At 44.0% G+C, this 26,221-nt stretch overlaps 1 long non-coding RNA gene across 1 annotated transcript; it reads right to left on the bottom strand.

The window, feature by feature from the left end:
- Window positions 1-14,996: 14,996 nt before the first annotated feature.
- LOC144293636 (uncharacterized) lies at window positions 14,997-24,892 on the bottom strand. The gene is made up of 3 exons (XR_013360818.1): window positions 24,441-24,892; window positions 22,189-22,299; window positions 14,997-19,789 (listed from the first exon to the last, which is right to left on the bottom strand). It is a non-coding gene; the product is annotated as an uncharacterized LOC144293636 (long non-coding RNA).
- Window positions 24,893-26,221: the final 1,329 nt, after the last annotated feature.

The following is a 26,221-nucleotide window of genomic DNA, read 5'->3' as shown; positions in this document are numbered from 1 at the left end:
CAGCGGGCCCGGAGGGCGCGGGCAGCCCGAGGCCAGCCGACAAGGCACAGACGGCGCCCGTGCAGGTGGTGCGGGTCAGGGGAGCCAAGGCCGGGAGAGAGCGGCAGTGGCCGGGCCACTGGGGGTACGTGCATCCGATTCCGAGGGCCAGCCTTCACCCATGTGCTCGCTTCCTCCGAAGGCAGGTGTGGAGGCATGTGGGTGGGTCCACACAGGAGCGTTGGGTGCCCTCCAAGAAGGCCTACCTGGCCTGTGCAGGCCGCGCAGGTGCGGGTAGCCTGGGACTGGGTGCCAGCCAGCTGTCGGGGGGAGCTGGGTGGCAGGAGCGGGCCCTTCGGGGTCCCTGGAATCTGCTGAGCTCCCAGCCCCCAGGCCGGGCGGAAGGACAGTGGGCCCACTGCCCTGCGGGGGGTGCGGGTGCCTGGGTGGGGTCCCCTGTGAGGAGAGGCAGGAGGAGGGCCCCGGGAGAGGGGCCCCGGGTTTCGGGCTCCACCTCAGAGGGAACGAACTCGGTGGGGGGGAGGGGGGCAGCATCTCTCCGGCCAACAGTCCCCCTGGCCTGGGGGCACCTGCTGGCCTGGGAGGCTGATGAGGGGCGTCCGTCACACGCGTGGGCAAGGCCGGGGTCCAGGCAGGAGTCTTGAGAGGCAGGGTCCTGGGCTGACCTGGCGGTGGTGCAAGGACAAGCAAGGGCCGCAGGTGTGCGCGCACGATCCACCTGAATGGGGGGCCAGGTGGGGCCGGGGTGGGGTGCGCGGGAGCCTCCAGCCCGGATGGCTGCAGAGCCACGGCGTCCTGGGGGCCGGGCCAGAAGGGCCGCTGCCTCGTGAAGTCACCTGGGGGGTGGGCTCCCTCTGCCCCGGAGCCTCGTGGGTCTGGGGGACCCGGGATGCCCCGGCGGCTGGCCGAGCGGGCACGGCCCGTGTGCCAACAGCATGGACCGGGGAGCCGGGCCGGAACAGGCAGGTGCTGGGAGGCACGGGGCGGAGGGTCTGTTGGGGTCCCAGGGCCTCGGCTCGCTGTGAGCTTGCACAGGTGTGTGTGGGGCTCCCTGGGGCAGAGCCAAGCAGTCGCACCAGCGAGGCCATGCGAGACCCTGGGTACCCTCCCAGGAGGGCGCGGGACGCAGGGTGCCCTGGGGCAGCGGTCCCCTCGGGGACGGCAGGCCCAGCTGCAAGCGCAGCGGGGAACTGATCAGCCCGAGGCCGCTCACCCCGGAGCTGGGGGCCCGCAGTGCCCCGCCGGCCAGGCAGCGAGGGCCCCGGCTCGGGGACGGGCTCCCGGCAGGCCCGGCGTCCGCCTAGGTGCAAGGCTCGCACACGAAGCTGGGTAATATCCTACAGGTGCGTCCGTGTTACGGCTGGGACATGCTCATGCTCTTAGGGCCGAGTCCCATTCCTGTGTGTACGCGCACACGCACACGCACCACCTTCTTATCCATTTATCCATTGAGTGGACACTCATGTAGCTTCCATGTGGTCGTTATTAAACAAGGTGGCAGTCCCCCCAGACCTGCCTGTATCTTTTTGAATGTGTGTTTCTGTGTTTTTTTTTTTTTCTGTAAATACCTAGTAGTGGAGTTCCTAATCACATGCTGTTTCCATTTTTAATGTCCTGGGGGAATCATCATACTTTTTTTCATGGCATTTCAGAATGTACATTCCTATTAAATGTGCACGAGGCCTTTTCATGCATCCCGGCCATCCCGGCCATCCCGGCCATCCCGGCCAGCACTTATTTCTCTTTGAACCTAGCTGGTGTGACTGGTGTCAGATGATACCTGATTTTTTTTCTTTTTTTAAGATTTTATTTCTTTATTCATGAGAGACACACAGAGAGAGAGAGAGAGGCAGAGACCCAGGCAGAGGGAGAAGCAGGCTCCGTGCAGGGAGCCCGACGTGGGACTCGATCCCGGGACCCCGGGGTCACGCCCTGGGCTGAAGGCGGCGCTAAACCGCTGAGCCACCCAGGCTGCCCTATACCTGCCCTAAACCGATTTTGGTTTCATTTTGCATTCCCTTGATGATTAATGATATTGAGCATCTTTGCATGTTTCTGTGGGCCAGTTGGATGAGTTCTTTGGAATAATGCCTATTCAGGTCTTCTGCCCACTTTTAAATTGGAGTTTTTTTTTTTTTTTTTTTCTTCTTTTTTTTTTTTGTGTTGAGTTGTATAACGTCGTTACAGATTTCAAATATTAATCTTCTCTGGTATGTCATTTGCAAATATCTTTTGCCATTCAGTAGGTTACCTGTAGGTATTGTCGAGCTATCATTTGCTGTGAAAAAAGTTTTTTTTTTTAAAGCATACTCCCAATAATTTATTCATATTTTCCTTTGTTTTGTTTCTTCTGCCTGATGAGACCTATGTAGAAAAAGGTGGTTAAGGCCAATGTCCTTGGGATTGCTATCTATGTTTTCTTTTAGGAGTTTAATGACTCCAGGTCTCATATTTAGGTCTTTAATCCATTTTGTGCTTATATTTGCTTATGATATTAATAGCTGGTTCTATTTGATTCTTTTGCATACAGCTGTCTGGTCTTGCACAATTTATTGAAGGGACGGTCTTTTCCCATTGGCCATTCATGCCTCATTTGTTGTAGGTTAACTGATCTTCTAGTTGTGGGTTTATTTCTGGGCTCCCTCTCCGGTTCCATCGTTCTGTGTGTCTGTTTTTGTTCCTGTACCACACTCCCTTGGTGGCTCTGCATGTGTCATATGTTTTGTAATCAGTGATTGTGTTATCTCCAGCTTTATTTTTCTTAAGATCGCTTTGCCTCTTCAGAGTGTTTTGCAATTAACGTACACATTTGTAATCTAGTCCAGTTCTTTGAAAAATACTATTGTCATTTTGATAGAGATTGCACTGAATCTGTAAGTTTGCTTTCTGTGATGTGGAATTTAAAAATTATCGGTACTTGTCAACTGTGGGCATGTTGTATCGATCTCCATTAGTTGTACTCCCTTGAATTCCTTTCATCAGTATTTTATAGTTTTCAGACTGGAGACCTTCATGGTTAAGTTCATTTCTAGGTATTTTTGTCTTTTTGGTGCAATTATAATTTTTGTGTGTATGTAATTTCTGCTTCCTCCTACTTTGTTCTTAGTATCTTTTGAAACACAACTAATCTATGTATATTAATTTTGTCTCCTGAAACTTTATGCATTTTTTTCATTCTCATAGTATTTTGGTGGAGTCTTTAGTGTTTTATATATATGTATTTTTAATATTTATATGCATATAAATATTATTGTGTCTCCTGTAAATATGATGGCTTTACTTCTTTCTTATAAGTCTGGGCTTTTTTATTTTTAATTGTATGATTACTGTGGATAAGAGTTCATACTGTATGGAATTAAAGTTGTGAATATGGATATACTTGTTTCTGATTATAGAGAAAAATCAGCTTTTCTTCATTTGGTATTATGTTAGTGTGTGTTTTTCTTATATGGCCTTTATTATATTGAGTTATGTTTATATGGACTTTTCTGAGAATTTTTATCTAGAACAAATGTTGAATTTTGTCATATTTTTGTGCATCTTGTGAGATAATCATATGGTCTTTATCCTTGCTTTTGTGTTAATGTGTCAGATTGATTTTGGAATATTGAATCTTTTGTGTCCTGGTAATATATACCATTTGATCATAGGGAATCATTTCTTTGATCTGATTTTGAATTCAGTTTGGTAATATATTTGCACTTGTGGTCATTAGGGGTATTGTCCAGAACTACTCTTTTTCTAGTGTGTTTGTCTTATTTAGGTATTAGGGCAATGCTCATCTCACAGAGTGAATTTAAAACTTTGCTTCCTCTTCTGTTTTTTTTTTTTTTTTTTCGTTTTCAAAGTTTTTGAATAGCTTGATGAAAATATATATTAACTCTTTTTTAGATGCTGGAAAAATTCACCTGTGAAATTATCGGTCCTGGACTTTTGCTTCTGGGAGTTTTTTTTTTTTTTTTTAATTTTTTCCTGCTGATTGTATTTCCTTTTTTGTAATTTGTTGAATTTTCTATTTCTTCTAATTCAATTTTGGAAGAATGTGTGTTTCTGGGTATTTATCTATTTCTTCTAAATTGTCAATATTGTTGGGATTTGATTTTTCATATTTTCTTTTTTTTTTAATGATTTTATTTCTTTATTTATTTGAGAGAGAGAGAGAGAGAGAGAGAGAGAGGGGCAGGCAGGCAGACTTCCTGCCGAGCAGGGAGCTGGATGTAGGGCTTGATCCCAGGACTGCAGGATCATGACCTGAGTTGAAGGCAGATACACTATTGACTGAGCCATCCAGTCGCCCCAATTTTGCATATTTTCTTATAACCCTTTTTGTCTTTGTGTTGTCTGATGTTATTTTTCCTATCTTCCTTCTTTCCTTGATGATTCTTGCTAAAGATTTATCAATTTCATCTTTTCAAATAGTCAGCTCCCCTTTTTATCAAACTTTTTTTTAAAGCGTCTTTTTGTTTCTGCTCTAATCTTTTTTCTTTTTTCCACTAACTTTGTTTTTTTTTTTTTATTGTTTTTCTAGTTCCTTTAGGTATATGGTTCAACTGTGAGATTTTTTGTTTCTTGAGGAAGGGTTGTATTAACTTTCCTCTTAGAACTGCTTTTGCTCTGTTGAAATATTTGTATCATTTTGTTTCCATTTTCTTTAGTCTTCATGTAATTTTTAATTTCTTGTTTTGATTTCTTCATTGACCTCCTTTTGTTTTAGTATTATGTTGTTTAACTTACATGTGTTTGTGTTTTATGCAGTTGTTTTCTTGTAATCAACTTCTAGTCCTACTGCTGTGATCAGAAAAGATGCTTGATAGAATTTTAGTTTTCCTCAATGTCTTGAGGCTTGTTTTGTGGCCTAATATGTCATTTATATGGAGAACGTTACCATGTGCATTTGAAAAAAAAAATGCGATCTGTTGTTTTTGGATGGGATGTTCTGAATATACCTGTTAAGCCTTTCTAGGTTAATGTGTTTCAAAGCCACTATTGGCTTAATTTTCTGTAGAATTTTCTGTCTGGATGATCTATCCACTGTTGAGTGTTAAATTCTCCTACTGTTACTATATTGCTGACAGTTTCTCCCTTTGTCTCTTAATATCACTTTAATTTTTTAGGTACTCCTATGTTGGATACATATATATTTACAGTTTTTATGTTCCCTTGTTTTATTGATCATTTTATCATTATGCAATGTCCTTCTTTGTCCTTTGCTACAGTCTTTGTTTTATTGTCTATTTTGTCTAAAAGCATTGTTACCCTAGATTTTTTTTTCTTCTATTTGAATGCAGTATTATTTTCCATGCCTTCACTTTCAGACTGTATGTATTTTTAGGTTTGAAGTGAGTCCCTTGTAGACAGCATATAGATGGGTCTTTTTTTTTTTTTTTTTAATCCATTCAGTTACCCTATTTCTTTTGATTGGAACATTTAGTCCATTTAATTTTAATGTGATCATGGATATGTGTGTACTTCTTATCATTTGGGTAATTGTTTTCTGAATTATTTTTGTAGTTCTTTTCTGTTCCTTCTTTTCTTGCTCTCCTTTTTGTGGTTTGATGGCTTTCTTTAGTGTTATGCCTTGAATCCGTTCTTTTTATGTTTTTGTGTATCTATTGTAGGCTTTTGATTTGTGGTTACCATGAGATCATATATAACATTGCATGTATCCAGCAGTCTATATTAAGTTGATGGTGTATAAGCTCTAACAAAAATTAAGAGCACTAAATTTTTATTACCCCCTCAATATTTCATGTAAACGAGGTTATATTTTACATCCTTTTATTTTGTGTATCCCTTGTCTAACTTTAGCACATATAATTGATTTTACCACTTTTATGTTTTAACTCCATACTGGCTTTATAAGTGAAGTGACTACTACCTTTACTATGTTTGTTTTTATTAGTGATTTTTTTTTTCCTTTCATAATTCTCATTCTTCTAGTTGTGGCCTTTTCTTTCCACCTTGAGAACTCCTTTTAGCATTTCTTGTAAGGCTAGTTTAGTGGTGATTAACACCTTTAGCTTTTGTTTGTCTGAGAAACCCCTTATTTCTCCAATTCTTTTTTTTTTTTTTTATTTTTTTTATTTCTCCAATTCTGAATGATAACCTTGCTGGCTAGAGTATACTTGGTTGTAGTTTTGTTTTGTTTTGTCTCTCTCTCTCTCTCTCTCTTTTTTTTTTTTCCCCTTTCAGCACATTGAATATATCATACTGTTCCTTTTTGGCCTACAAAGTTTCTGTTGAAAAATAGCCCTATGGGGTTTCACTTGTATCACTTGCCTGTTAATGTTTGTTTTCCTCTTACTGCTTTTAAGATTCTCTCTTTGTCATTAATTTTTGCCATTTTAATTATATGTCTTCATGTGGACTTCCTTGGGTTCATCTTGTTTGGGGCTGTCTCACTCTGCTTCCTGGATCTGGATATCTGTTTCCTTCCCTAGATTAGGAAAGTATTCAGTTATGATTTCTTCAAGTAAGTTTTCTGTCCACTTCTCTCTTCTCATTTTGGGATCTCTATAACATGAATGTTATTGTGCTTGATGATGTTATAGAGGCCCCTCAACCTACTTTTATTTATTATAATTTTTTTTTCTGTTTAGCTTGGTTGTTTCCATTACTCCATCTTCCAGATTAATGATCCATTCTTCTACATCTTCTAATCTGTGGTTAATTCCCTCTAATTAAGTTTTATTTCATTTATTCTTTAGCTCTAAGCGTTTTTTTTTTTTAATTTTTATCTCTTTTTTTTTTTATTTAAAGATTTTATTTATTTATTCATGATAGTCACAGAGAGAGAGAGGCAGAGACACAGGCAGAGGGAGAAGCAGGCTCCATGCACTGGGAGCCCGATGTGGGATTCGATCCCGGGTCTCCAGGATCGCACCCTGGGCCAAAGGCAGGCGCCAAACCGCTGTGCCACCCAGGGATCCCATTTATCTCTTTGTTGAAGTTCTCAGAGTTCATCTACTCTCAAGTCTGGTGAGTATTTTTATGACTGTGACTTTGATCTCTTTATCAGGCATATTGCTTATCTTCATTTGCTTTCACTCTTTTTCTGTGATTTTGTCTTATTTTTTTGGAAGATATCCTATTTTCCATTTTTTTTTTTCTAACTTTGTTTCTGTGTATTAGGTTGGGTAGCTACCTCTGGTCTTAATTTTGTGACCTTGTGTAGAAGTCGTATGGTGCTCTGTAGTGCAATCCCCTTTGGTCATGAGAATCAGGCAACCTAGAAGCGTCCCCTGTGTGAATGGCATGCACCATCTTGTTGTGGCTGTGCTGTGTGATTGCTGTGGGCCTGCCAGTGGCTGGGGCTGGCCTTCAAGCCAGATGGCTGCAATGATTCAAATCCTATGCTGTGGGCATAGTAGGCAGGGCTTGCTCCTTGTGCTGATGAGAGGCCTGACTGTAGCCACTGTGGGATCTGTCTGGTGGGGCCGACACTCAGCCTATCTATAATTTGCCTCTGCAACAGCTGCAGGTGTACCAAAGGGCAGGGCTTCATCCTACACAGCCAACAAAGAGGCCCAGCTGGAACTGGAAGTGTGCTGGTGTGTGGGGTTCTCTCATCTGCTTCAGGGCAGAAATTCCTTTGAGGAGGGCCCTGGTCCAAGCCAGGACTACCTGCCAGGTGTGACCTGGTAGGAGCTATTTTGGAGAGATACCTGCCAAAGTTAAGGGCTTGGGTGGAGTTGGTCTACTGGAGAATGCCAGAGTGGGGGCACAGTGCTAGCAAGGTAGATGGAGAATGTTAAAACTGGCTATTTACATTAGAAAATACAGCCTTATGCAGACTGATCACTCTTGGATACTTCTTACAAACTCTCATTATTTATAGTTTAAATTTCCTCTTCCTGTAGTTGCATCTTTATATGTTTTTCTGGATAAGCTCCCAGCAGGGGTCCTCAGAAGCTATGACACTAGTTCTTGTGGGTGAGAACAGAGGAGGTAAAGACATCCTGATACAACTTAATTGTGATATCAACACAACTTTATTTTATTTTTATTTTTAAATTTTATTTATTCATTCATGAAAGACCACAGAGAGAGAGGCAGAGACACAGGCAGAGGGAGAAGCAGGCTCCATGCAGGGAGCCTGATGCGGGACTCGATCCCGGGTCTCCAGGATCACACCCTGGGCTGAAGGCGGCGCTAAACCGCTGAGCCCCCCGGGCTGCCCTAATTCTTCTCTCTGTATCTGCAGCAATACTAATTCAGTAGCAGTTCCTTTCATCTTCTCTAGATATGTAGGATAGAACTTGCCACTTCCTGGATCATTTTAGTCCAAGATTTCATGCCTAATTGTCAGTAAGCAACCTAAGCTTTTGCTTACACAAACCACGACACCTTTCAATCGACCCAGAGGCAGTTGGGCTGTACAACAAGAGGGAGTTCCATAGTAGGCCTCGTTCCTCAGCCCATCCTTACATTAGTTTTTCTGTGAAGTAGGTGCCCGGGGAATACCGAAGCGAGCAATCCCGATTTCTAAGTCTCAAATAGTGGATTATTTTTTTTATTATTTCTTCTGCAAAGAGAGAGTAACCTATGTGTGCATAATGGTGCATGCTTATAGCTTATTCTCTGAAACAGGGCAGGGTTCCATGTAATTAGTTTGCATAATTTGGAAAGGTTTATTACCTTTGGCCTTACCTGGATGACTCCATGTCCTGCTGAATGAATGAATGAGTCCTCTAAGCTTCAACATGATGATAATCCTCACGTTTCCTAGTTTAAAATTGAGGCTACTTGGTAGTATTATACGGGTTTCTTGTGTCCAACCACGTTCCAGTGCCACGTACGCCAGCATGACCCGCTTGGTGAGGGGCCCACCCAACGATCCCGTCAGTCGGGATGCTGTGTGTCCGTGTTTTGTGTCTCGTTGCCCTTCTTGTTTAGATATGGCTATGCTTTGACTTGGTTTCCTCCGTAGCCACAAATCCTGGTGTTTTTTCAGATAAACTATAGGAGTCTTGGCTTCTTGAGCTTTCTAGTGCGTTTGTCTACCTGGTTATCAAACTTGGCTACTTCAGACTTGACCTTCTGACGTGCACACACCTGCTTAATCACCATGGGGATGTCGTCCAGTGCTATTCTCTGCCAGATGTCCTTACTAGGCCTTCTATCCTATGTCGCAGTCCTTTCCTGCCATGGGCTGACCAAAGAGCTACTCATGCACCGACTGTCCTGGGCCCAATCTACACACAGACGCCTCCTTCTGATTTTCCGAGCAGACTGTCCAGTGGCCAGTTGTGTGGCTACCAACTCAGTCTATCGCACTGATCGTCCTCAGCCTGCGTCTGTCAGACCAGCCCCAGTTCCCGAGGCCACCGAGTGGCAGCACACGCTGGACGCCGGCGGGGAGCCCGGTGCCCCTGAAACCCTGCGTGTGGACTGCTGTGGACCAGGGAGTCCTCCTGCCACCGCCCAGGCTACGGCTGGAAATCCAGCGCATCCACTGCTGGCATGGCTGGGGCTGTTCAGTCACACAGTGGACCCCGGCTGCAGGCCCCACGCAGGTGGGTACCGGGTTCAGCTAACGGTTAATGCTCCGGAACGGGTCTCCTTTATTTGTCAGGGCTGTTTTCCCTGCTGCCAAAGGCCTGGTTGGACTTTTCGTCTAAGTGGTTTCTCTCCTGTCCGTGGCTCTGTAGTTCCCGGGACCCCTGGACGCCCAGGAGAGCCCCTCAACCGGCTGATACTTGCTCGTGGACCGTGGGACCTTCAGGGTAGAGCCCAGGTGGGTAAACCTGGAGGTTCTGTGGTGGTTCAGGCCACAGTGCTGCTGCTGCAACCTGGGGAGAGCAGGGCTCTGGGTTATACTCAGAGTCCTCGCTGGCTGGTGCCAACGTCTTACACGTTCTTACAGCATTTTTCAAATACATAGAGGCTGGGTCTTGAGTCTCTATCCATCTAAATTCCCTGCTCTTCCTCTTTAGTCAAATGCATAAATGCATTTTTAATTTTTTTAAAGATTTTATTCATTTATTCATGAGAGAGAGAGAGACAGAGAGAGAGAGAGAGAGAGAGAGAGAGGCAGAGACACATGCAGAGGGGAAACAGGCTCCGTGCAGGAAGCCCAACATGGGACTCAATCCCAGGACTCCAGGATCGCGCCCTAGGCCAAAGGCAGGCGCTAAACTGCTGAGTCACCTGGGGATCCCCTATTTTTTTTTTTAAAGATTTTATTTATTTATGCATGAGAGACACAGAGAGAGAGAGAGAGAGAGATGCATAGACACAGGCAGAGGGAGAAGCAGGCTCCATGCAGGGAGCCCGACGTGGGACTCGATCCCGGGTCTCCAGGCTCACACCCTGGGCCGAAGGCGACACTAAACCGCTGAGCCACCCGGGCTGCCCTAAATGTGCTTTAAGATTGCCCCCCAGGGTGCTTGTGCTGTAGCCAATATCCCAACAGGCCTATCGGTCTCTGAGCTGCTGCTCTCGCGGTAGGAGCTGACCTGCGAGCCACGAGCTGACGACTGCGTGTGCTGTCATCGTGCCTCCAGAGGCCCGGATGGTGCCTGCAACGCCTACTGCGGCGCGGGGCTCTCTGGACCTCGCCTGGGTCAAGTTTCCATTTTCTGAGTGTAAGGAATCCAGTTGACTCTATTTTGACCCGAGCCTGTTCTTTTTCCCCTCGTTGTCTGCATAGGTAAGGATGCCCTCAATATAGGGAACAGTGGTTTGTCATCACAGGCCTGGGTGTCTGTGTTAGGAGGCGGTGGCTCTTCCCGGGCTGCTGAGGTGGGCCCGTGGTGGCCCAGCACACGGTATCGTCCGCCCTCCCACGGGAACGCACTCAGGGGCTGGCTCTCCTCATCGCTGGAAGCGCAGGGACCGTGTCCCGTAGTGTGTCACCGTGTCCTAAAGTCTGCGTCCAGGGGTGATCGGGTCATGACCCTGCTATATGCCAGAGTGCTCCCTCGGTTGGGGACAGTGTGGAAGTTCCTACACCATCCTGGAAATCTCCAGGGCCCTTCGGGCTTGAGCAGTGCAGACCGGGTACCAGGCAGTGCACTCGCAGGCACGCTCATTTGTTCCTTCGGGGGTTCCCGGGGGTTTCCCTGACTTGAGTCGCTCCAGGACATCCACGCCAGGAAGGTCTTCTGTGTGGGGAGCTATAAGGCGTTTAACCCCAGGGGGTGCTCTCTCATCTCTTGTGAGGAATCTGCACGCCCGTGTCCCGGAGGTTAATGCTCGTCCTAATCCTCCAGCTAGTTCCCTTCTGCTGTTCCCTTTCCTTGGGTTAGTGGCCTGGCCTGGCCTGGTCGTCGGGAGCCCTCCATCTAACAGCGGAGGAGCCTCTGTAGTCTTTTCACTTACAGAGGGGTTTCTATGGACGTGGCCCGAATCACCCATGCGCCACTGTGGCCAGTGCGGGCCAGGAGGGCTCAGGGCTGTGTTCCACTTTAGCCATCGGTGACTTGCCTAGTGCTAGGATTGGCTTTATCGAGGGGTCGGTGTTGACAGTTCGTGGGCTGATGGGTCTAGGTGTTTGTGTTCTCTTGGTCTATTTACACTGTTGGCTATTTCCATTTCTCTGTGCTGTTGTGGTTTCCGGGGTGTCTATTTGGGTTTCTAGCTTTATGGTGTTGTTCAAGTGACGTGGTCTGAACGGGTTCTGTGCTCAGAGGGGCTCTAGCTGCAGGGCTCCATGGTCTGTCTATATTCGCAGAGGCCTGTCTGTCTACACCCGTGACTGTTCAGGCTAGAGCTCGTGTCCTGACTTCGTTCCTCAGCTGGAGCCAGTCGGTTCTCCAGGGTCTCTGGCACCTGCACACACTGTAATAACGCCTGCCTGCCGGGGGGCCAGGGGGCTGGGGGGGGCAGCTTTTAGGATGACTTAAAATCTGGCCTGTGCCTCTGCCCGGGGGGGGGGGGGGGGGGGGGCGTCTCCTTTGAGTCCGAGCCAATGCCCTGCTTTCGTTAGCGTGGCCATTCCCCAGGGTTCCCCGAAGAGCCGTGCAAGGAAGGGCCGTGCCACACAGGCCGCTTAGTGTCCCTTGGCTGCCGCCCCGGCCCCCAGGGCCCTTGTGATGGAGGAGCAGCCCCTGCAGATGCTCAGAGGTCGCGAGCCCAACCTGCACAGTCTCTGCTCCGGTGAGGGTCGGGGCTGTCCTCCTTCGGGCCCTCACCCTCAGAGCCACTCGAGCGGGGACGGGTCCACTTCTGCCTCGTCACTTCTTACCCGTTACGTGTCTCCCTTCAGTCACTCTGATTGGTTCCATGGTAGCGTTTGCTGTGGTTTTGTCTATTTTCGTGGGCCTCGCCCGTGGTAAGTGAGCTCCCCGGGTGAGAGGGCTTAAAGCAGTCCTTGTCCTCAAGGTGTGGAAGGTGCCCTTAGGAGCAGAGGGTCCGGGGTTCCTCCTACACTGGAGACACCACTTCTCGTGCTAGTACCTTTCTGCCTGTTGGCAGGGTACTTTGTGCTTCTAATAAGTGCACTGAAAAGGGGTTTTTATTGCTTTTTAAAAATATCGAGGCTGTAACTCACTGGGTTGGGGGATAGGCCAACATCTGGACTCACCTTAATTATAAGTTTTATCTGCACTATGTCTTCCATAGGTCCCCAGGGATCCCCAGGAAGTGTATCATAATCCACTCTACCTCCCCGCCACCTCTTGGGCCATTTTGTTCAGGAGAGCGAGTGAGGCCACTTTTGCTCCCGCCCCCTGTATTTGTTTAGTGTCAGGAACATGCGTTACTCGTCACCTCATAGAGCATTACAAGCGGTTTTATGGTAAAGCAGTATTCACTGCTGCGGCCAGTATTAGATCCAAAGTGAACGGTTTATAAACTTTGTCCACCAGAAGCTGTCTGTAAGGTCAGTGGAATGCCGTAAGTGGTCAACAGTGTGTTAAAAATTTGTGAGTCTGGTTTGGGCTGTTCCATAGTTTGGTCCATTATACATTTAGTGTAATTTGTCGACCTGTTTTGAATTCGGCATGGAGTGAGGTGCAGCGTGGGGTACTAGCCGGGGACGTTTGATTGCTGGGAAGCCCAGGACCCCACTGGTACTGTCACCAGCTTAAACTTGCTGCCACAGAAAGATTTTTAGGAGCAGGTTTCCTTTGCTCAGGCGGCTGTGCAAGTAGCTGGGGACTGGCCTCGCTCCCCAGCCCCGGAGAGTCTCGGCTCCCCTAGCCCGGCTGAGCGGGTGCGTACGGGGCACGTAGAGTCATGCACGTCAGGGAAGCCAAGGACCTGAAACTAGACGTGTCAGGAGAACACAGGTTTCAAGAGTGGGTTCTTGGGGGACATAACCTCTGCCTAATTTCAAGTCCTTACTTAAAGAATGAACGTTTCCTCTGGGTCTTTTCATAAAAGGGCTCTTTTGAGTTGCTACGGAGACTTAAGATCCTACTCATAAATGATGGATCCTTTAACTATATTTGAGGGAAAAAATGTTTTACGTTGAGTTCTTAATTGTCCTCTTGTAGCCACACCCACGTTCACGGCCCGATGTTCATCAAAGTCCAGCAGTGAGGCCCTGAGCATGGGGCAAGAGTTTATTGGGAAGGCGGCCAAATGGGACGGGAGAACAGGTTTCAAAACCATCTCTCTGAGATCTCGGGGATTTTTTTTTTTTTTTTTTTTTAAGGGAAGCAGGAAAGAGCGTCTGGGCAGATGGAGGCGAGCTCTGTGACTCCAAATCAGACAAGGGAAGTAACCAAGTCCAGGAGGGTTAATGTCGCTAATGTCAGTCAGTTGGTCCTGACTGCTTCCGGCCGGCGTCTTGACGAAAACCTTTGTGCCTGCAAAACCACTAAATTAGCGCTTAGCTGTCACGCACCAGGCAGGAGTATTACAGGAAGGTGGTGGCCGACAGCACTCCAAGAGCAGCCGACCTGGGGAAGAGTTGCCCCTTCGCTTGGGTGCCGGTTGCCTCCTGATTCCCATCCTAGTAGTGGAACCGGCTACCCCCAGGGACTCTCCCTACGAGCTGGAAACCGAGATTACGTGGATTTAAGACAAGAAATTAATTTCTACAACCAAAGTAAATTCTCCTTCTCAAGATCTGGCTCCCAACTGCCTGTTTTTAAGAACTTGCCTTTCCTCACACAGAGCTGTCTGGCCTCATCTATAGGCCCCAAATAGACCACTAATAGGTAAATGCTTAATAGCCGGGAAGAAAATTTAGCAGAACCTGTTCCTTACAATTTTTTTTTTTTTTTCGATTTTTCAGGGCTCTGTGATCACAGGCTGTCCGCCTCAGACGTTTTTATGCAATGTCTTTTGCAAGATATACCTTATACCTCTCGGGAAAGAAAAAAAAAAAAATATGTCCCCTGAACAGCAACCGATCTTTAAAATGATAAGACCCTTTTACCTCCACTTTAAGAAGATCCTACCAAATTTAGAGAGAAATTGGATGGATTAGTAACCATTCACAACCCCTCTGATGAAAGGAAACCGATGACCAAACCGATGACCAAAATTTCTTAGGCCCTCCTCCCTTAATCTGCTAAAGACCAATATTGGCTGATAGATACCAAAGTTGAAATTTATACTCAGAAAGTAGGTTTTTGTTAAAATGCTTTATACAGACTTTACAAAGACCTAAGTCTTTTTATTCTAATTTTAGTTAAAGATTTCCCAGATATAAAGCAGCAAACTAAAGAAAAGTAGGTGAGTCCCTTATTTTTCAGGATGTAAATGGATGTTCTTTGGGGAAATCAGAAACAATGGTTCTTATCTTGCCAATCTTTACAGAGCAGAAATGCAACTCTAGAAACCACTCAAAGCCCATCTGTCTTTACTAATCCCAAAGCTTGCCTATTCCTTTCAAATGTTTCTAGGTATTATAGAAGATCATGATGTAGGATGAAAATTATCCTATACTTTGCGGGGGGTGGAGGAAATTAAATAACAAATACCTCAAAACTCTTGGAACAAAAATTATAATTTTTAAGTCTTTATTTCTTTTAAATTCTTAAAATTTTTAAATTCTTTTAATTCCTGAAATTCTTCTAATTCTTAAGAGTTTTTAATTCCAGCTAACATACAGTGTGAGTTTCAGGTGTACAATTTAGTGATTCAACATTTCCGTATAACACCCAGTGCTCATCACAAGTGCCCTTCTTAATCCCTACCACCTGTTTAACTCATGCGCCCCGGCCCCCCAACCATCTCTTTGATCTGTAAAGAGTCCATTCCTGATTTGTTTCTCCCCTCCCTCATTTTTCACTTTGCTCATTTCTTTTATTTTTTAAATTCCACATATTGGTGAAATCCTATGGTATTTGTCTTTTTCTATTTCACTTAGCATTATACCCTATAGCTTCCTCTATGTTGTTGGAAATGGCAAGATTTCATTCTTTTTTATGGCTGAAAAATACTCCATTATATATATATATATATATATATATATATACACACACACACACACACGTATTATATGTATATATACTCCATTATGTATAAATTCCATTATAAATATATATATTCCATATGCGTGTATATATATGTGTGTGTGTGTATATATAAAATGAAGCCACCTCCTCTTTATTCATCAACTGATGGACACCAGGGCTGCTTCCATATCTTGGCTATTAAAAATAATGTAGCTATAAAGACGGGGGTGCATATATTCCTTTGAATTAGTGTTCTTGTATTCACTATACTATATATATACACTATACTGTATTCTATAGTATATACATCACTATAATGTAGTGAGATTAATGAGTCATAAAGTAGTTCTATTTTTAACTTTTTGAGGAACCGTAGTGACTGTGCCAGCTTGCATCCCCACCAACAGTGCAGGAGGTTTCCTTTTTCTCCACGTCCTCCCCGACACCTGTTGTTTCTACTGTTGTTGATTTAAGCCATTCTGATAGGTGTGAGGGGATATCTCCTTGTATTTTTAATTTGCATTTCCCTGGTGGTAAGTGATGTTGAGCATCTTTTTATTTGTCTGTTTCGCATCTCTAGGGTTTCTTTGAAGAAGTAAGTGCCCATTTTTTCATTGCACTATTTGTTTTTTTGGTGTCGAGTTATAGAAATTCTTTATATATTTTGGGTACTGAGCCTTTATCAGATCTGTCATTTGCAAGTATCTTCTCCCATTCGGTAGGTTGGCTTTTAGCTTCATCTGGTTTTGGTATCAGGGTAATGCTGGCCTCACAGAATGAAGTTGGAAGCTTTCCCTTCCTCTTCTATTTTCTGGAAGGGTTTGAGAATAGATATTAACTCTTCTTTAAATGTTTGATAGATTTCACCTGTGAAGCCATCTCATCCTGGATTTTTGTTTATTGGGAGTTTTTTGATTACTGATTCAATTTCATTACTAGTAATCAATATGATCAAATGTTCTGTTTCTTTCTGATTCAGTTTAGAGAGGTTATGTTTTTAGGAATTTATTTCTTATAGGATGTCCAATTTCTTAGCATATAATTTTCCATGACCTTCTCTTATAATCCTTTGTATTTCTGTGGTGGTATTTTTCCTCTTTCATTTTTGACTTTGAGTCCCCCCTTCTCTTTCATGAGTCTAGCTAAAGGTTTATTAATTTTGTTGATCTTTTTAAAGAACTATCTTTTGGTTCCATTGATCTGTTCAATTGTTTTTTTTAATCTATTTCATTTATTTCTGTCCTAATCCTTATTATTTCCTTCCTTCTGCTAGTTTTGGGCTTTGCTTGTTCCTCTTTTCCCAGCTTCCTTAGGTATAAAATTAGGTTGTTTGAGATTTTTCTTGTTTCTTGATGTAGGCCTGTATGGCTGTAGACTTCCCTCTTAGAATAGCTTTTGCTGCATCTTAAAGATTTTGGACCATTGTGTTTTCATGTTCACTTGTCTCCATGTATTTTTTTTTAAAGTTTTTCTTTGATTTCTTCATTGACACAGTTGCTGTTTAGTAGCGTTTTGTTTAATCTCCATGTATTTATGTGATTTCCAGATTTTTTAGTTGCATAGCATTGTGATCAGAAAAGATGCATGTTATGGTTTGTGTTTTTTTAAAATTTTTATTTATTTATGATAGTCACACACACACACACAGAGAGGCAGAGACACAGGCAGTGGGAGAAGCAGGCTCCATGCACCGGGAGCTTGACGCAGGACTAGATTCTGGGTCTCCAGGACTGTGCCCTGGGCCAAAGGCAGACGCCAAACCGCTGCACCACCCAGGAATCCCCATGATTTCAGTTTTTTTGAATTTCTTGAGACTTGTTTTGTGGCCTAATGTGATTTATTCTGGAGCGTTTTCCGTGTTCACTGGAAGTGTGTGTATTTTGCTGAGTATTTTGTTAAATCCTTCTGGTCCAATTTGTCATTCAAAGCCACTGTTTCCTTGTTGATTTTCGGTCTGGGTGACTTATCCATTGATGAAAGTGTGGTGTTAAAACCCACTACTATTATTACATTACTATTAATTTCTTCCATTATGTTTGTTATTAGCTGTTTTATGTATTTGGGTACTCCCATGTTGGGTGCATAAATATTTGCAATTGTTATACCTTTTTTTTTTTTTAAAGATTTTATTTTAGAGATGGGGAGAGACAGAGGGAGAGAATCCTCAAACAGACTCCTCATTGAGTGCAGAGCCTGATGCAGGGCTCAGTCCCAGGACCCTGAGATCATGACCTGAGCCAAAACTGAGTCATCTGCCTAACCAACTGAGCCACCTAGGCTCTCCTACTATTGTTATACCTTCTTGTTGAATTGTTCCTTTTATGATTATGTGGTATCCTTCTTTGTCTCTTGTTACAGTCTTTGTTTTAAAGTCTATTTTGTTTGATGTAAGTATTGTTATTCCAGCTTTCTTTTTGCTTCTATTTGCATGATAAATGCTCTCCATCCCTTCCGTTCCAATCTGTATATATCTTTAGGTCTGAAATGAGTCTCTTGGAGGCAGCATATAGATGGGTCTTCCCATGTTATCCATTTATCACCCAATTTTTTTGATTAGGTAGTTTAGTCCTATATTCAAAATAATTATCAATAAGTATTGCCATTTTGTTACTTGTTTTATGGTTGTTTTTGTAGTTCCTGTTTTTTCCTTGCTTTCTTGTGGCTTCATGATATGCTTGAATTCCTTTCTTTTTAGTTTTTGCATATCTGACAGATTACCATTAGGTCTGTGGTTTGATTTGTGGTTACCATTAGGTTTATATATAGTATCCTATGCACTATATTAACTTGATGGTTGCTAAAGTTTGAACCCATTCTAAAAGCACTAAATTTTTTATTCTCTCCAGCCCACATTTTAGGTATGTTTTTATACTTTTCATCCTTTTATTTTGTGAATGCCTTGACTGATTTTCATGGATATATTTGATTGTACGGCTGTAATGCTTTAACCTCCATACTGGTTTTACAAGAGATTAATATACTATTTTTACCATACTTATATGTACCTGTGAAAATTTTCCCTTATTTCTTATTCCTCCTATGTTCTTTCCTTTCCACTCAAAGAATCCCCATTGACATTTCTTGTAGGTCTGGTTTAGTGTTCATGAATTTAACTTTTTTTTTTTTTTTTTGTCAGAGAAACTTCTATACTTATATGCTATCCAGCAAAGCTATCATTTTTTGGCTACAGATGTTTCCCTTTTAGCATTTTGAGTATATCATGCCTGAAGTCAGTGGATAGTCTTGTGGGGTTTCCATTGTATGTAACTGTTTTCTCTTGCTAATTCTAAAATTCTTTATCAGAATTTTTTGCCATTTTAACTATTATGTCCTGGTGTGGACCAACTGCGGTTGTATTTGTTGGGGGCTTTCTGTGCCTCCTGGATCTGGATTTCTGTTTTCTTCTCCAGATTAGGGAAGTTTTCAGCTCTTATTTCTTAAAATAAACTTTTTGCCCCCCTTTTCTCTCTCTTCTTCTGGAATCTCTATAATGTGAATGTTATTATACTTGATGGTGTCACTGTGTTTCTTCAACCTATTCTCATTTTCTAATATTCTTTTTTCTCTTTCCCATTCTATTTAGTTGCTTTCTATTACTCTATCCTTCAGGTCACTGATCAATTCTTCTGCATCCTCTTGTCTACTAGTTAATTTCAGTTGAGTTCATCTCTGAGTCGTTCTTTCTAATTTTTTTTTTTTAAATCCTCTACTCTTTTCTCAAATCCAGTGGGTATCTTTAGGACAATTACTTTAAATTTTCTGTTTGGCTTATTGCTTATCTCTATTTTGTTTAGCTCTCTTGCTGCGAGTTTGTCCTGTTCTTTCATTTGGGACATATTCCTCTGTCTTCACATTTTGTCTAGCTTTCCGTGTCTATGTGTTAGGAAAGTCAGCTATGTTTGCTTTTGAAATTAGTGGCCTCTGAAGAAAAGGTCCTATAGTGCCTCGCAATGTGATGTCTCCTATGCAGCAGAACCTAATGCTTCAGGGTTATTTTCTATGTGTGTTGTGTGTAGCCTTCTTTTGTAGGTGAGATGTGTTTGACTTCAGTTGTCTTCAATGGCTCTTTGCCTTTTATGGGCAGGTTTTGGTCACTATATGGTTAAGGGGCCAGACTGGGGCCAGACCAAGACCAGATGCCCACCTTCAGCTCATTTGCAAGAACTGTGGTTGCACTGAACTGCAGCATGTTCTCCCAGCATTGTCCCTGGAGAGGTTTTGTTGGTGAGTAGGGCCTGCAGTCAGACCATATGTCTGCTCCAAGCCCACTGTTGGGGCTGCAGTCAAACTAATGTGTGTGGTTATTTTCACTTTCCCCAGAGCAGGAGTCACTGTGGAGTGGTGCTGGCCACTGTCAGGTTCGCTTGCACAATGCTTTGCTTGTGGTGCCACTTTGGATGGACTCTTGCCAGGTGGAGCAGATTGGATGGGAGAGTCTGCAGGAGGACACAAGGGTGGGATCACAATGTAAGCAAGATTTGCACCCATATTTGCCTATGGGAAAATACCTGGAGCCATTTTGGAGGAACTCCTGCCCAGTATGGCTAGATGGGGCATATTCATAGGAGAGAATGTGGGTGGGGTTTGGGCTGGAACCCACAGAGGTCCATGTACCTAGGCATTCTCGATGTGGCTTCTTCTCTGAGATTAACTATGAAAAGTCTGTTCTGTCAGTCCTTGGGTGGTTTTCTGGGACACTTACAGGGAGGTGGGTGTAATCTAGGTGTATCCATGGGATGAGGTAAGCCTAGGATCTTCCTACTCTGACATCTTTCCTGGAAGTTTGATTAGGTTACAGAATTTTCCTACAACAACAAAAAAGTTGAGAGTGGCTGACTGATATCTTGTGAAGCTTTTGTGGAGAAACTATTTTAAAAGTTTTACCTACAGTGTTTTTGGTAACTGAAACCTTTGCTAAGTGAGGAGTTAATCTAGATATTCAATGAATTTATTTCCCAATAAAATAAACTTAATCTCTAGTAAAGTTTTTTTGTGGAAAAAAACTATTGGAAGATAATGATTTTATTTATTGGAAGATTATGTTATGAAGAAACACATATTTCTAGAGATTGGCCAATTCTGAATGTATTCATCAATCTAAAGATGCATTAAGTAAATTAACGGTTCTCAATTGCTCATTATTTTTCACTATAAAGTTTCTAAGGGTTAAAATTATAATTAATATGTGATATTATGTAATAAAAAGAAAAGTAGGACATGTGTTTTTTTAATCCTAAAATGAGACTAATTATTTAAAAAGGAAAAAAAAAACAGGTAAGAATCTAAATGTGGGAAAAAAAAAAAAAGCCTTGAAAGGTTTGTGAACGGGGAATCTTTAAAATGAATTTTAATGTGTGGTTATGCTGGATTTGAGTTTTAATATAAAAAGGTAGAACAAAACTAAAATTCATTTTTTGTCTCTGTTTCTTAAAGGTTTTTAACTTTTAATATAATCTATCTAGAAAAACAAAAGGTGTGTTTTGTCTTTAAGTCCTTGATTACTTAGAAAAAAGTTTGCCTGTGAAGTCTTTGCCACTTTAGTTAAATGGATGACCAAGCATTGTTTTATAATCTGTGATTCTGTTTAATGAAAAGTCTGAACTTTTTTTTTTTTGACAAACCTCCCAAAATCGAATTCTAAAATCAAGTGTTTTTGGGATCCCTGGGTGGCGCAGCGGTTTGGCACCTGCCTTTGGCCCAGGGTGCGATCCTGGAGACCCGGGATCGAATCCCACGTTGGGCTCCCGGTGCATGGAGCCTGCTTCTCCCTCTGCCTGTGTCTCTGCCTCTCTCTCTCTCTCTCTGTATGACTATCATAAATTAAAAAAATTAAAAAAAATAAAATCAAGTGTTTTTGAGTTTGAAATTTCCCACAGGATCCCTGCAAGATTTCAAGGATTAATTCTCCTCATAAAAGAAAGATGTTAATTATGCTTATTTGGTATGTTAAATTACGTGGGAATCATTGTCAAATAGGTGATGCTAAACCTTCTTAGATTATATTTCCATAAATATGATTAAGATAAGTAAGCTAGAAGTTACATGAAACTCCTAGAAAGCTGATATGTCCTGGATTATAGTATAATTCTATGTTATATAATTCTAATTATTATCTTGAAGTGCTGAGCATCATAGAAATGACCCAGTTTCTTTGTCAATTGCATTGTCATGAATTCTAATCAGATATTTAACCATTACCATTTCTAAGTCTTTTTGTCATTTACAGACAGTTGTTTTACCTTGATGCTTCTGCAAAAGTGCTTCATCATCAAGGAGATTCAAGGAAAAGACTGATGACTGTAGAATACAGGTCTCTAATAACTTAGATTATACCATTGAACTGAGTAAGAATTTAGAGAACTAATGGAGAAACTCATGGCTTCATAAAACTAACAGAAGATCAAGATCAACAGAAACAGGACTCAATAAACTGAAAATTATAATCTTTATGACTTTTTGTTTGACATCCTGCTCTTTTTTAAATCTTTTTTCCAGATATAGGAAAACCTTTCCACAGAAATTTGATAAATTATACATCTGTAAGCAAAATGAAAACATCTGTCTTCTACCTGATTCCCCCAGAATTTGGAAACTCTCAGTGAGTAGTCGTAATTACTCACAGAGATATATCACTCATGGTCAGTAAGAATCTGTTTTCCTTAGGACATGGTTGGGAGCACTATGTCCCAAGGTTTTTAAACCCAAAGGTCTTAAAAACCTGAAGGTTTTTAATAAAAACCTTTTATTACTAAGGTTTTGACTGGAATGTCATAGTTAAGAGAGATCTGCATAGGCTCACATGTGACCAGACAGCTTTAAGGAGCCAATAAAGTACCTTGGAAATCTCAGTGTGATATCTTGCTTATGGGGTTTCAACATCCTTCCCAGGTAGGTAAAGAAGGTCACTTCCAGGCAGGTGTGGGAACCTCAGGACATTTGGGGGACTCTAATAAGAAGAAAAGTAACCCAAATCAGAAGGTATTGAGGGCAAAGCATGATGGCTTTATTTCTAAGCCTCAAGAGACTCTTAAAAATTCAGTCTGTGCTGCCTTATGAAAAGTTCCAGCAAAGCAGACTTAAAAGAGCCTATATGATCAGTTACTACTCACTGCACTTACATAATCAAGCTAAATTCACTGAAACCAGCCTTATTTGCAAACAAACCAGTCTTCCTATGGTTTATAATTGGTAGAAATGGGAGTGATTATAGAAAAATTGTTTTAAGTGAAACTAGGTGAACTCTTAGATACTGGATTCCAGTTCTGTTACTTGTATTTGAGGTTTTGTTTCCTACCTGGAAAGTAGAGCCTGAAATCTTACAGATTTTCAAATGTCTGGTTACGTCTTTCCAAAGTAACACTTCTGATGAACTCCCGTTCTTTGGACTTGAAATCATTGAGAAATAAAATGGCCCCCCCTTTTTTTTGAAGCATTGAAAGCTGAATATGAATGACATCATGGGACCAGAGAAATCAGCACAACAGCTTCTGTATGGATAATCTTTGGGTGACCACGCAGAGGCCAGTACAAAGATCGCCAGAGACATGTACACTGCAACCAGAGAGATCTGGCTGTGGCTGCCTGCCCTTGTCCAAAGCTGCTTAGAAACTGACGTCTGGAAACCTCCACTGGTTACCCTCAGAACTGAGAACCTGGTTTATACTTTGCTCCAATTAGTAACCATTATTTTCCTTTTATCTCTGTAGAAATGACTTAATACTTGATTACTTGAACCATAGACCTAACTTAGGGAACGTAACTGTGAGACCATTTCCTGAATTGAGTTTAATGAACTGTGTCCTTGTCAGGACTGAGACCAATTCAACAAGATGAGAAATTCTCCAGGCTCAGTATGTGAACCTTCCAGTAAAGTTTCAGAAGAGGGAACCATCAGGACCCAGGGCTGGCCTGACTCTTGCTTTTGGCTTGGGTCATGATCTCAGGGTTGTGAGATCGAGCCTCTGTATAGAGTCTCCTGGAGATTACCTTCCTCCCCCACACCCGCCCCCCACGGGCACACATATGCTCATTCTCTCTCGAAAATTAAAAATAAAGGGGGGGGTGGGGAGGAAAGAAAAAAAAGAGGTACCATCCTGCACCAAGAGGTAGACATTCTTAATCAGAGACCGGGAATTCAGGGCCAGAGAAGCCTATAATATACAAACCTTTGTTACTTTTACTGCTTTATTACCCCAGCCCAGGTTCTGTCTAGAATTCCTTACTAATATAAGTTTTCTTCATCCTCTAAATTCCTTGCAGATTTAGATTTCTTTGTCTAAAACATATGAAAGCTGCCTGCATTGGTCATTGCTTTGGGTCTCAATTTTGTGTTTGAGCTTCTGTATGCACATCATAAAACCTTTTTTTCTCATGTTTTCTTTCCCCAAACCAGTCACCAAAGCTCCCAGGCCTCTCCTAATGGCCGCATCCTGACAAGGCAGGCCAGAGTCCTGCAGGCAGATGCCACTGTAAACACCTGGACTCTCCTGACACCCTGCTCCAGCTCTCTGGCTACCCTGATCTCCAGGGCCTGTGCTGCATAGCATGGGCCTGGATTGGCCAGTGAAGCTCTAGCTGGTCCCCAGCCACCTGCCCAGTGGGCGTCCATCACTTAAAGCCGACACTTTGGGAATATTTTAAACTAGTGCCTCTAGTCCTCATTTGGACTGGTTGCCTGATGAGGACCGTGGCATCACCAGTAATCCGGGATCTCAGATGTATCTCCCTGGAGGATACCTACCCCAGTCAGACTGGCCTAACCCCAGCAATAGTCGGTCCAGTTTCCTCCACTTCTGCCTTCAGGGGGAGTGACTTGTATAACTTGCGGCTTGGAACTGGGCAAATGCCAGGTATCCCCAATAGTGCCTCCTGTGACCTGGGCTTGCCCTGCTCTAGATTCCTGGCTATTCCCAGCACACTCCCCTGCAGGAGCAGCGTGCACCCTGTCAGCCGTACATGGCGGCTTGGGCCATCCAGGCCTATGGAGCCAGGGCCTGTCCCCAACCACCAAAATTTTTAGAGTAAATGGAGCCCACTGTCCTAAAACCACTGAGGCAGCCACTGCAATGTGTACCCCCTTGTACTTACTGCGTGTAGGGTTCCTAGGCCTCTGTGGCTGTGAAAGGTACCTCCTCCGTTCACCCAATTTAGCGCTGGTAAGGCAGGCCACATTGCCCTGGCCCTGCCTTGAGGGAGAATACGAACATTGAAATAGGTTAGATCTTGGAATTAGGCAGATGCCTTCTACCCTCAAACCCCACTCCTGCGACCAGGCTTCTCTCGACACTTTCCCTGTAACAGGGAAACTCTATGCTACTCTCACCACTGTGGCCTGATCTGCACTAGATGAACCCCATCGTAGGGCCTCCATTAGAAACATTTTGAAAAACACTGAAAGGCAGGAGGTCACCTGTAAATATACCTTAATTACTAACCCGACAAAATTGCCCAAGAGGTGGTTGAGGGGTAAAATAGTTTATAGTAAATTTTCCTGAGGATCCCTGGGGACCTATTGAAGGTCCAGACTGGACTTAGGCCAACATCTGGAGTCTCCTTAATTATAAGTTTTGTTGGCCTATCCCCCAACCCAGTGAGTTACAGCCTCGATATTTTTAAAAAGCAATAAAAACCCCTTTTCAGTGCACTTATTAGAAGCACAAAGTACCCTGCCAACAGGCAGAAAGGTACTAGCATGAGAAGTGGTGTCTCCAGTGTAGGAGGAACCCCGGACCCTCTGCTCCTAAGGGCACCTTCCACACCTTGAGGACAAGGACTGCTTTAAGCCCTCTCACCCGGGGAGCTCACTTACCACGGGCGAGGCCCACGAAAATAGACAAAACCACAGCAAACGCTACCATGGAACCAATCAGAGTGACTGAAGGGAGACACGTAACGGGTAAGAAGTGACGAGGCAGAAGTGGACCCGTCCCCGCTCGAGTGGCTCTGAGGGTGAGGGCCCGAAGGAGGACAGCCCCGACCCTCACCGGAGCAGAGACTGTGCAGGTTGGGCTCGCGACCTCTGAGCATCTGCAGGGGCTGCTCCTCCATCACAAGGGCCCTGGGGGCCGGGGCGGCAGCCAAGGGACACTAAGCGGCCTGTGTGGCACGGCCCTTCCTTGCACGGCTCTTCGGGGAACCCTGGGGAACGGCCACGCTAACGAAAGCAGGGCATTGGCTCGGACTCAAAGGAGACACCCCCCCTCCCCCCCCCCCCCGGGCAGGGGCACAGGCCAGATTTTAAGTCATCCTAAAAGCTGCCCCCCCCAGCCCCCTGGCCCCCCGGCAGGCAGGCGATATTACAGTGTGTGCAGGTGCCAGAGACCCTGGAGAACCGACTGGCTCCAGCTGAGGAACGAAGTCAGGACACGAGCTCTAGCCTGAACAGTCACGGGTGTAGACAGACGGGCCTCTGCGAATATAGACAGACCATGGAGCCCTGCAGCTAGAGCCCCTCTGGGCACAGAACCCGTTCAGACCACGTCACTTGAACAACACCATAAAGCTAGAAACCCAAATAGACACCCCGGAAACCACAACAGCACAGAGAAATGGAAATAGCCAACAGTGTAAATAGACCAAGAGAACACAAACACCTAGACCCATCAGCCCACGAACTGTCAACACCGACCCCTTGATAAAGCCAATCCTAGCACTAGGCAAGTCACCGATGGCTAAAGTGGAACACAGCCCTGAGCCCTCCTGGCCCGCACTGGCCACAGTGGCGCATGGGTGATTCGGGCCACGTCCATAGAAACCCCTCTGTAAGTGAAAAGACTACAGAGGCTCCTCCGCTGTTAGATGGAGGGCTCCCGACGACCAGGCCAGGCCAGGCCACTAACCCAAGAAAAGGGAACAGCAGAAGGGAACTA

This window comes from Canis aureus, chromosome 22 (genome assembly GCF_053574225.1).
Source record: "Canis aureus isolate CA01 chromosome 22, VMU_Caureus_v.1.0, whole genome shotgun sequence".
NCBI classification, from domain to species: domain Eukaryota; kingdom Metazoa; phylum Chordata; class Mammalia; order Carnivora; family Canidae; genus Canis; species Canis aureus.
This window is presented reverse-complemented; position numbering and strand designations above follow the sequence as displayed.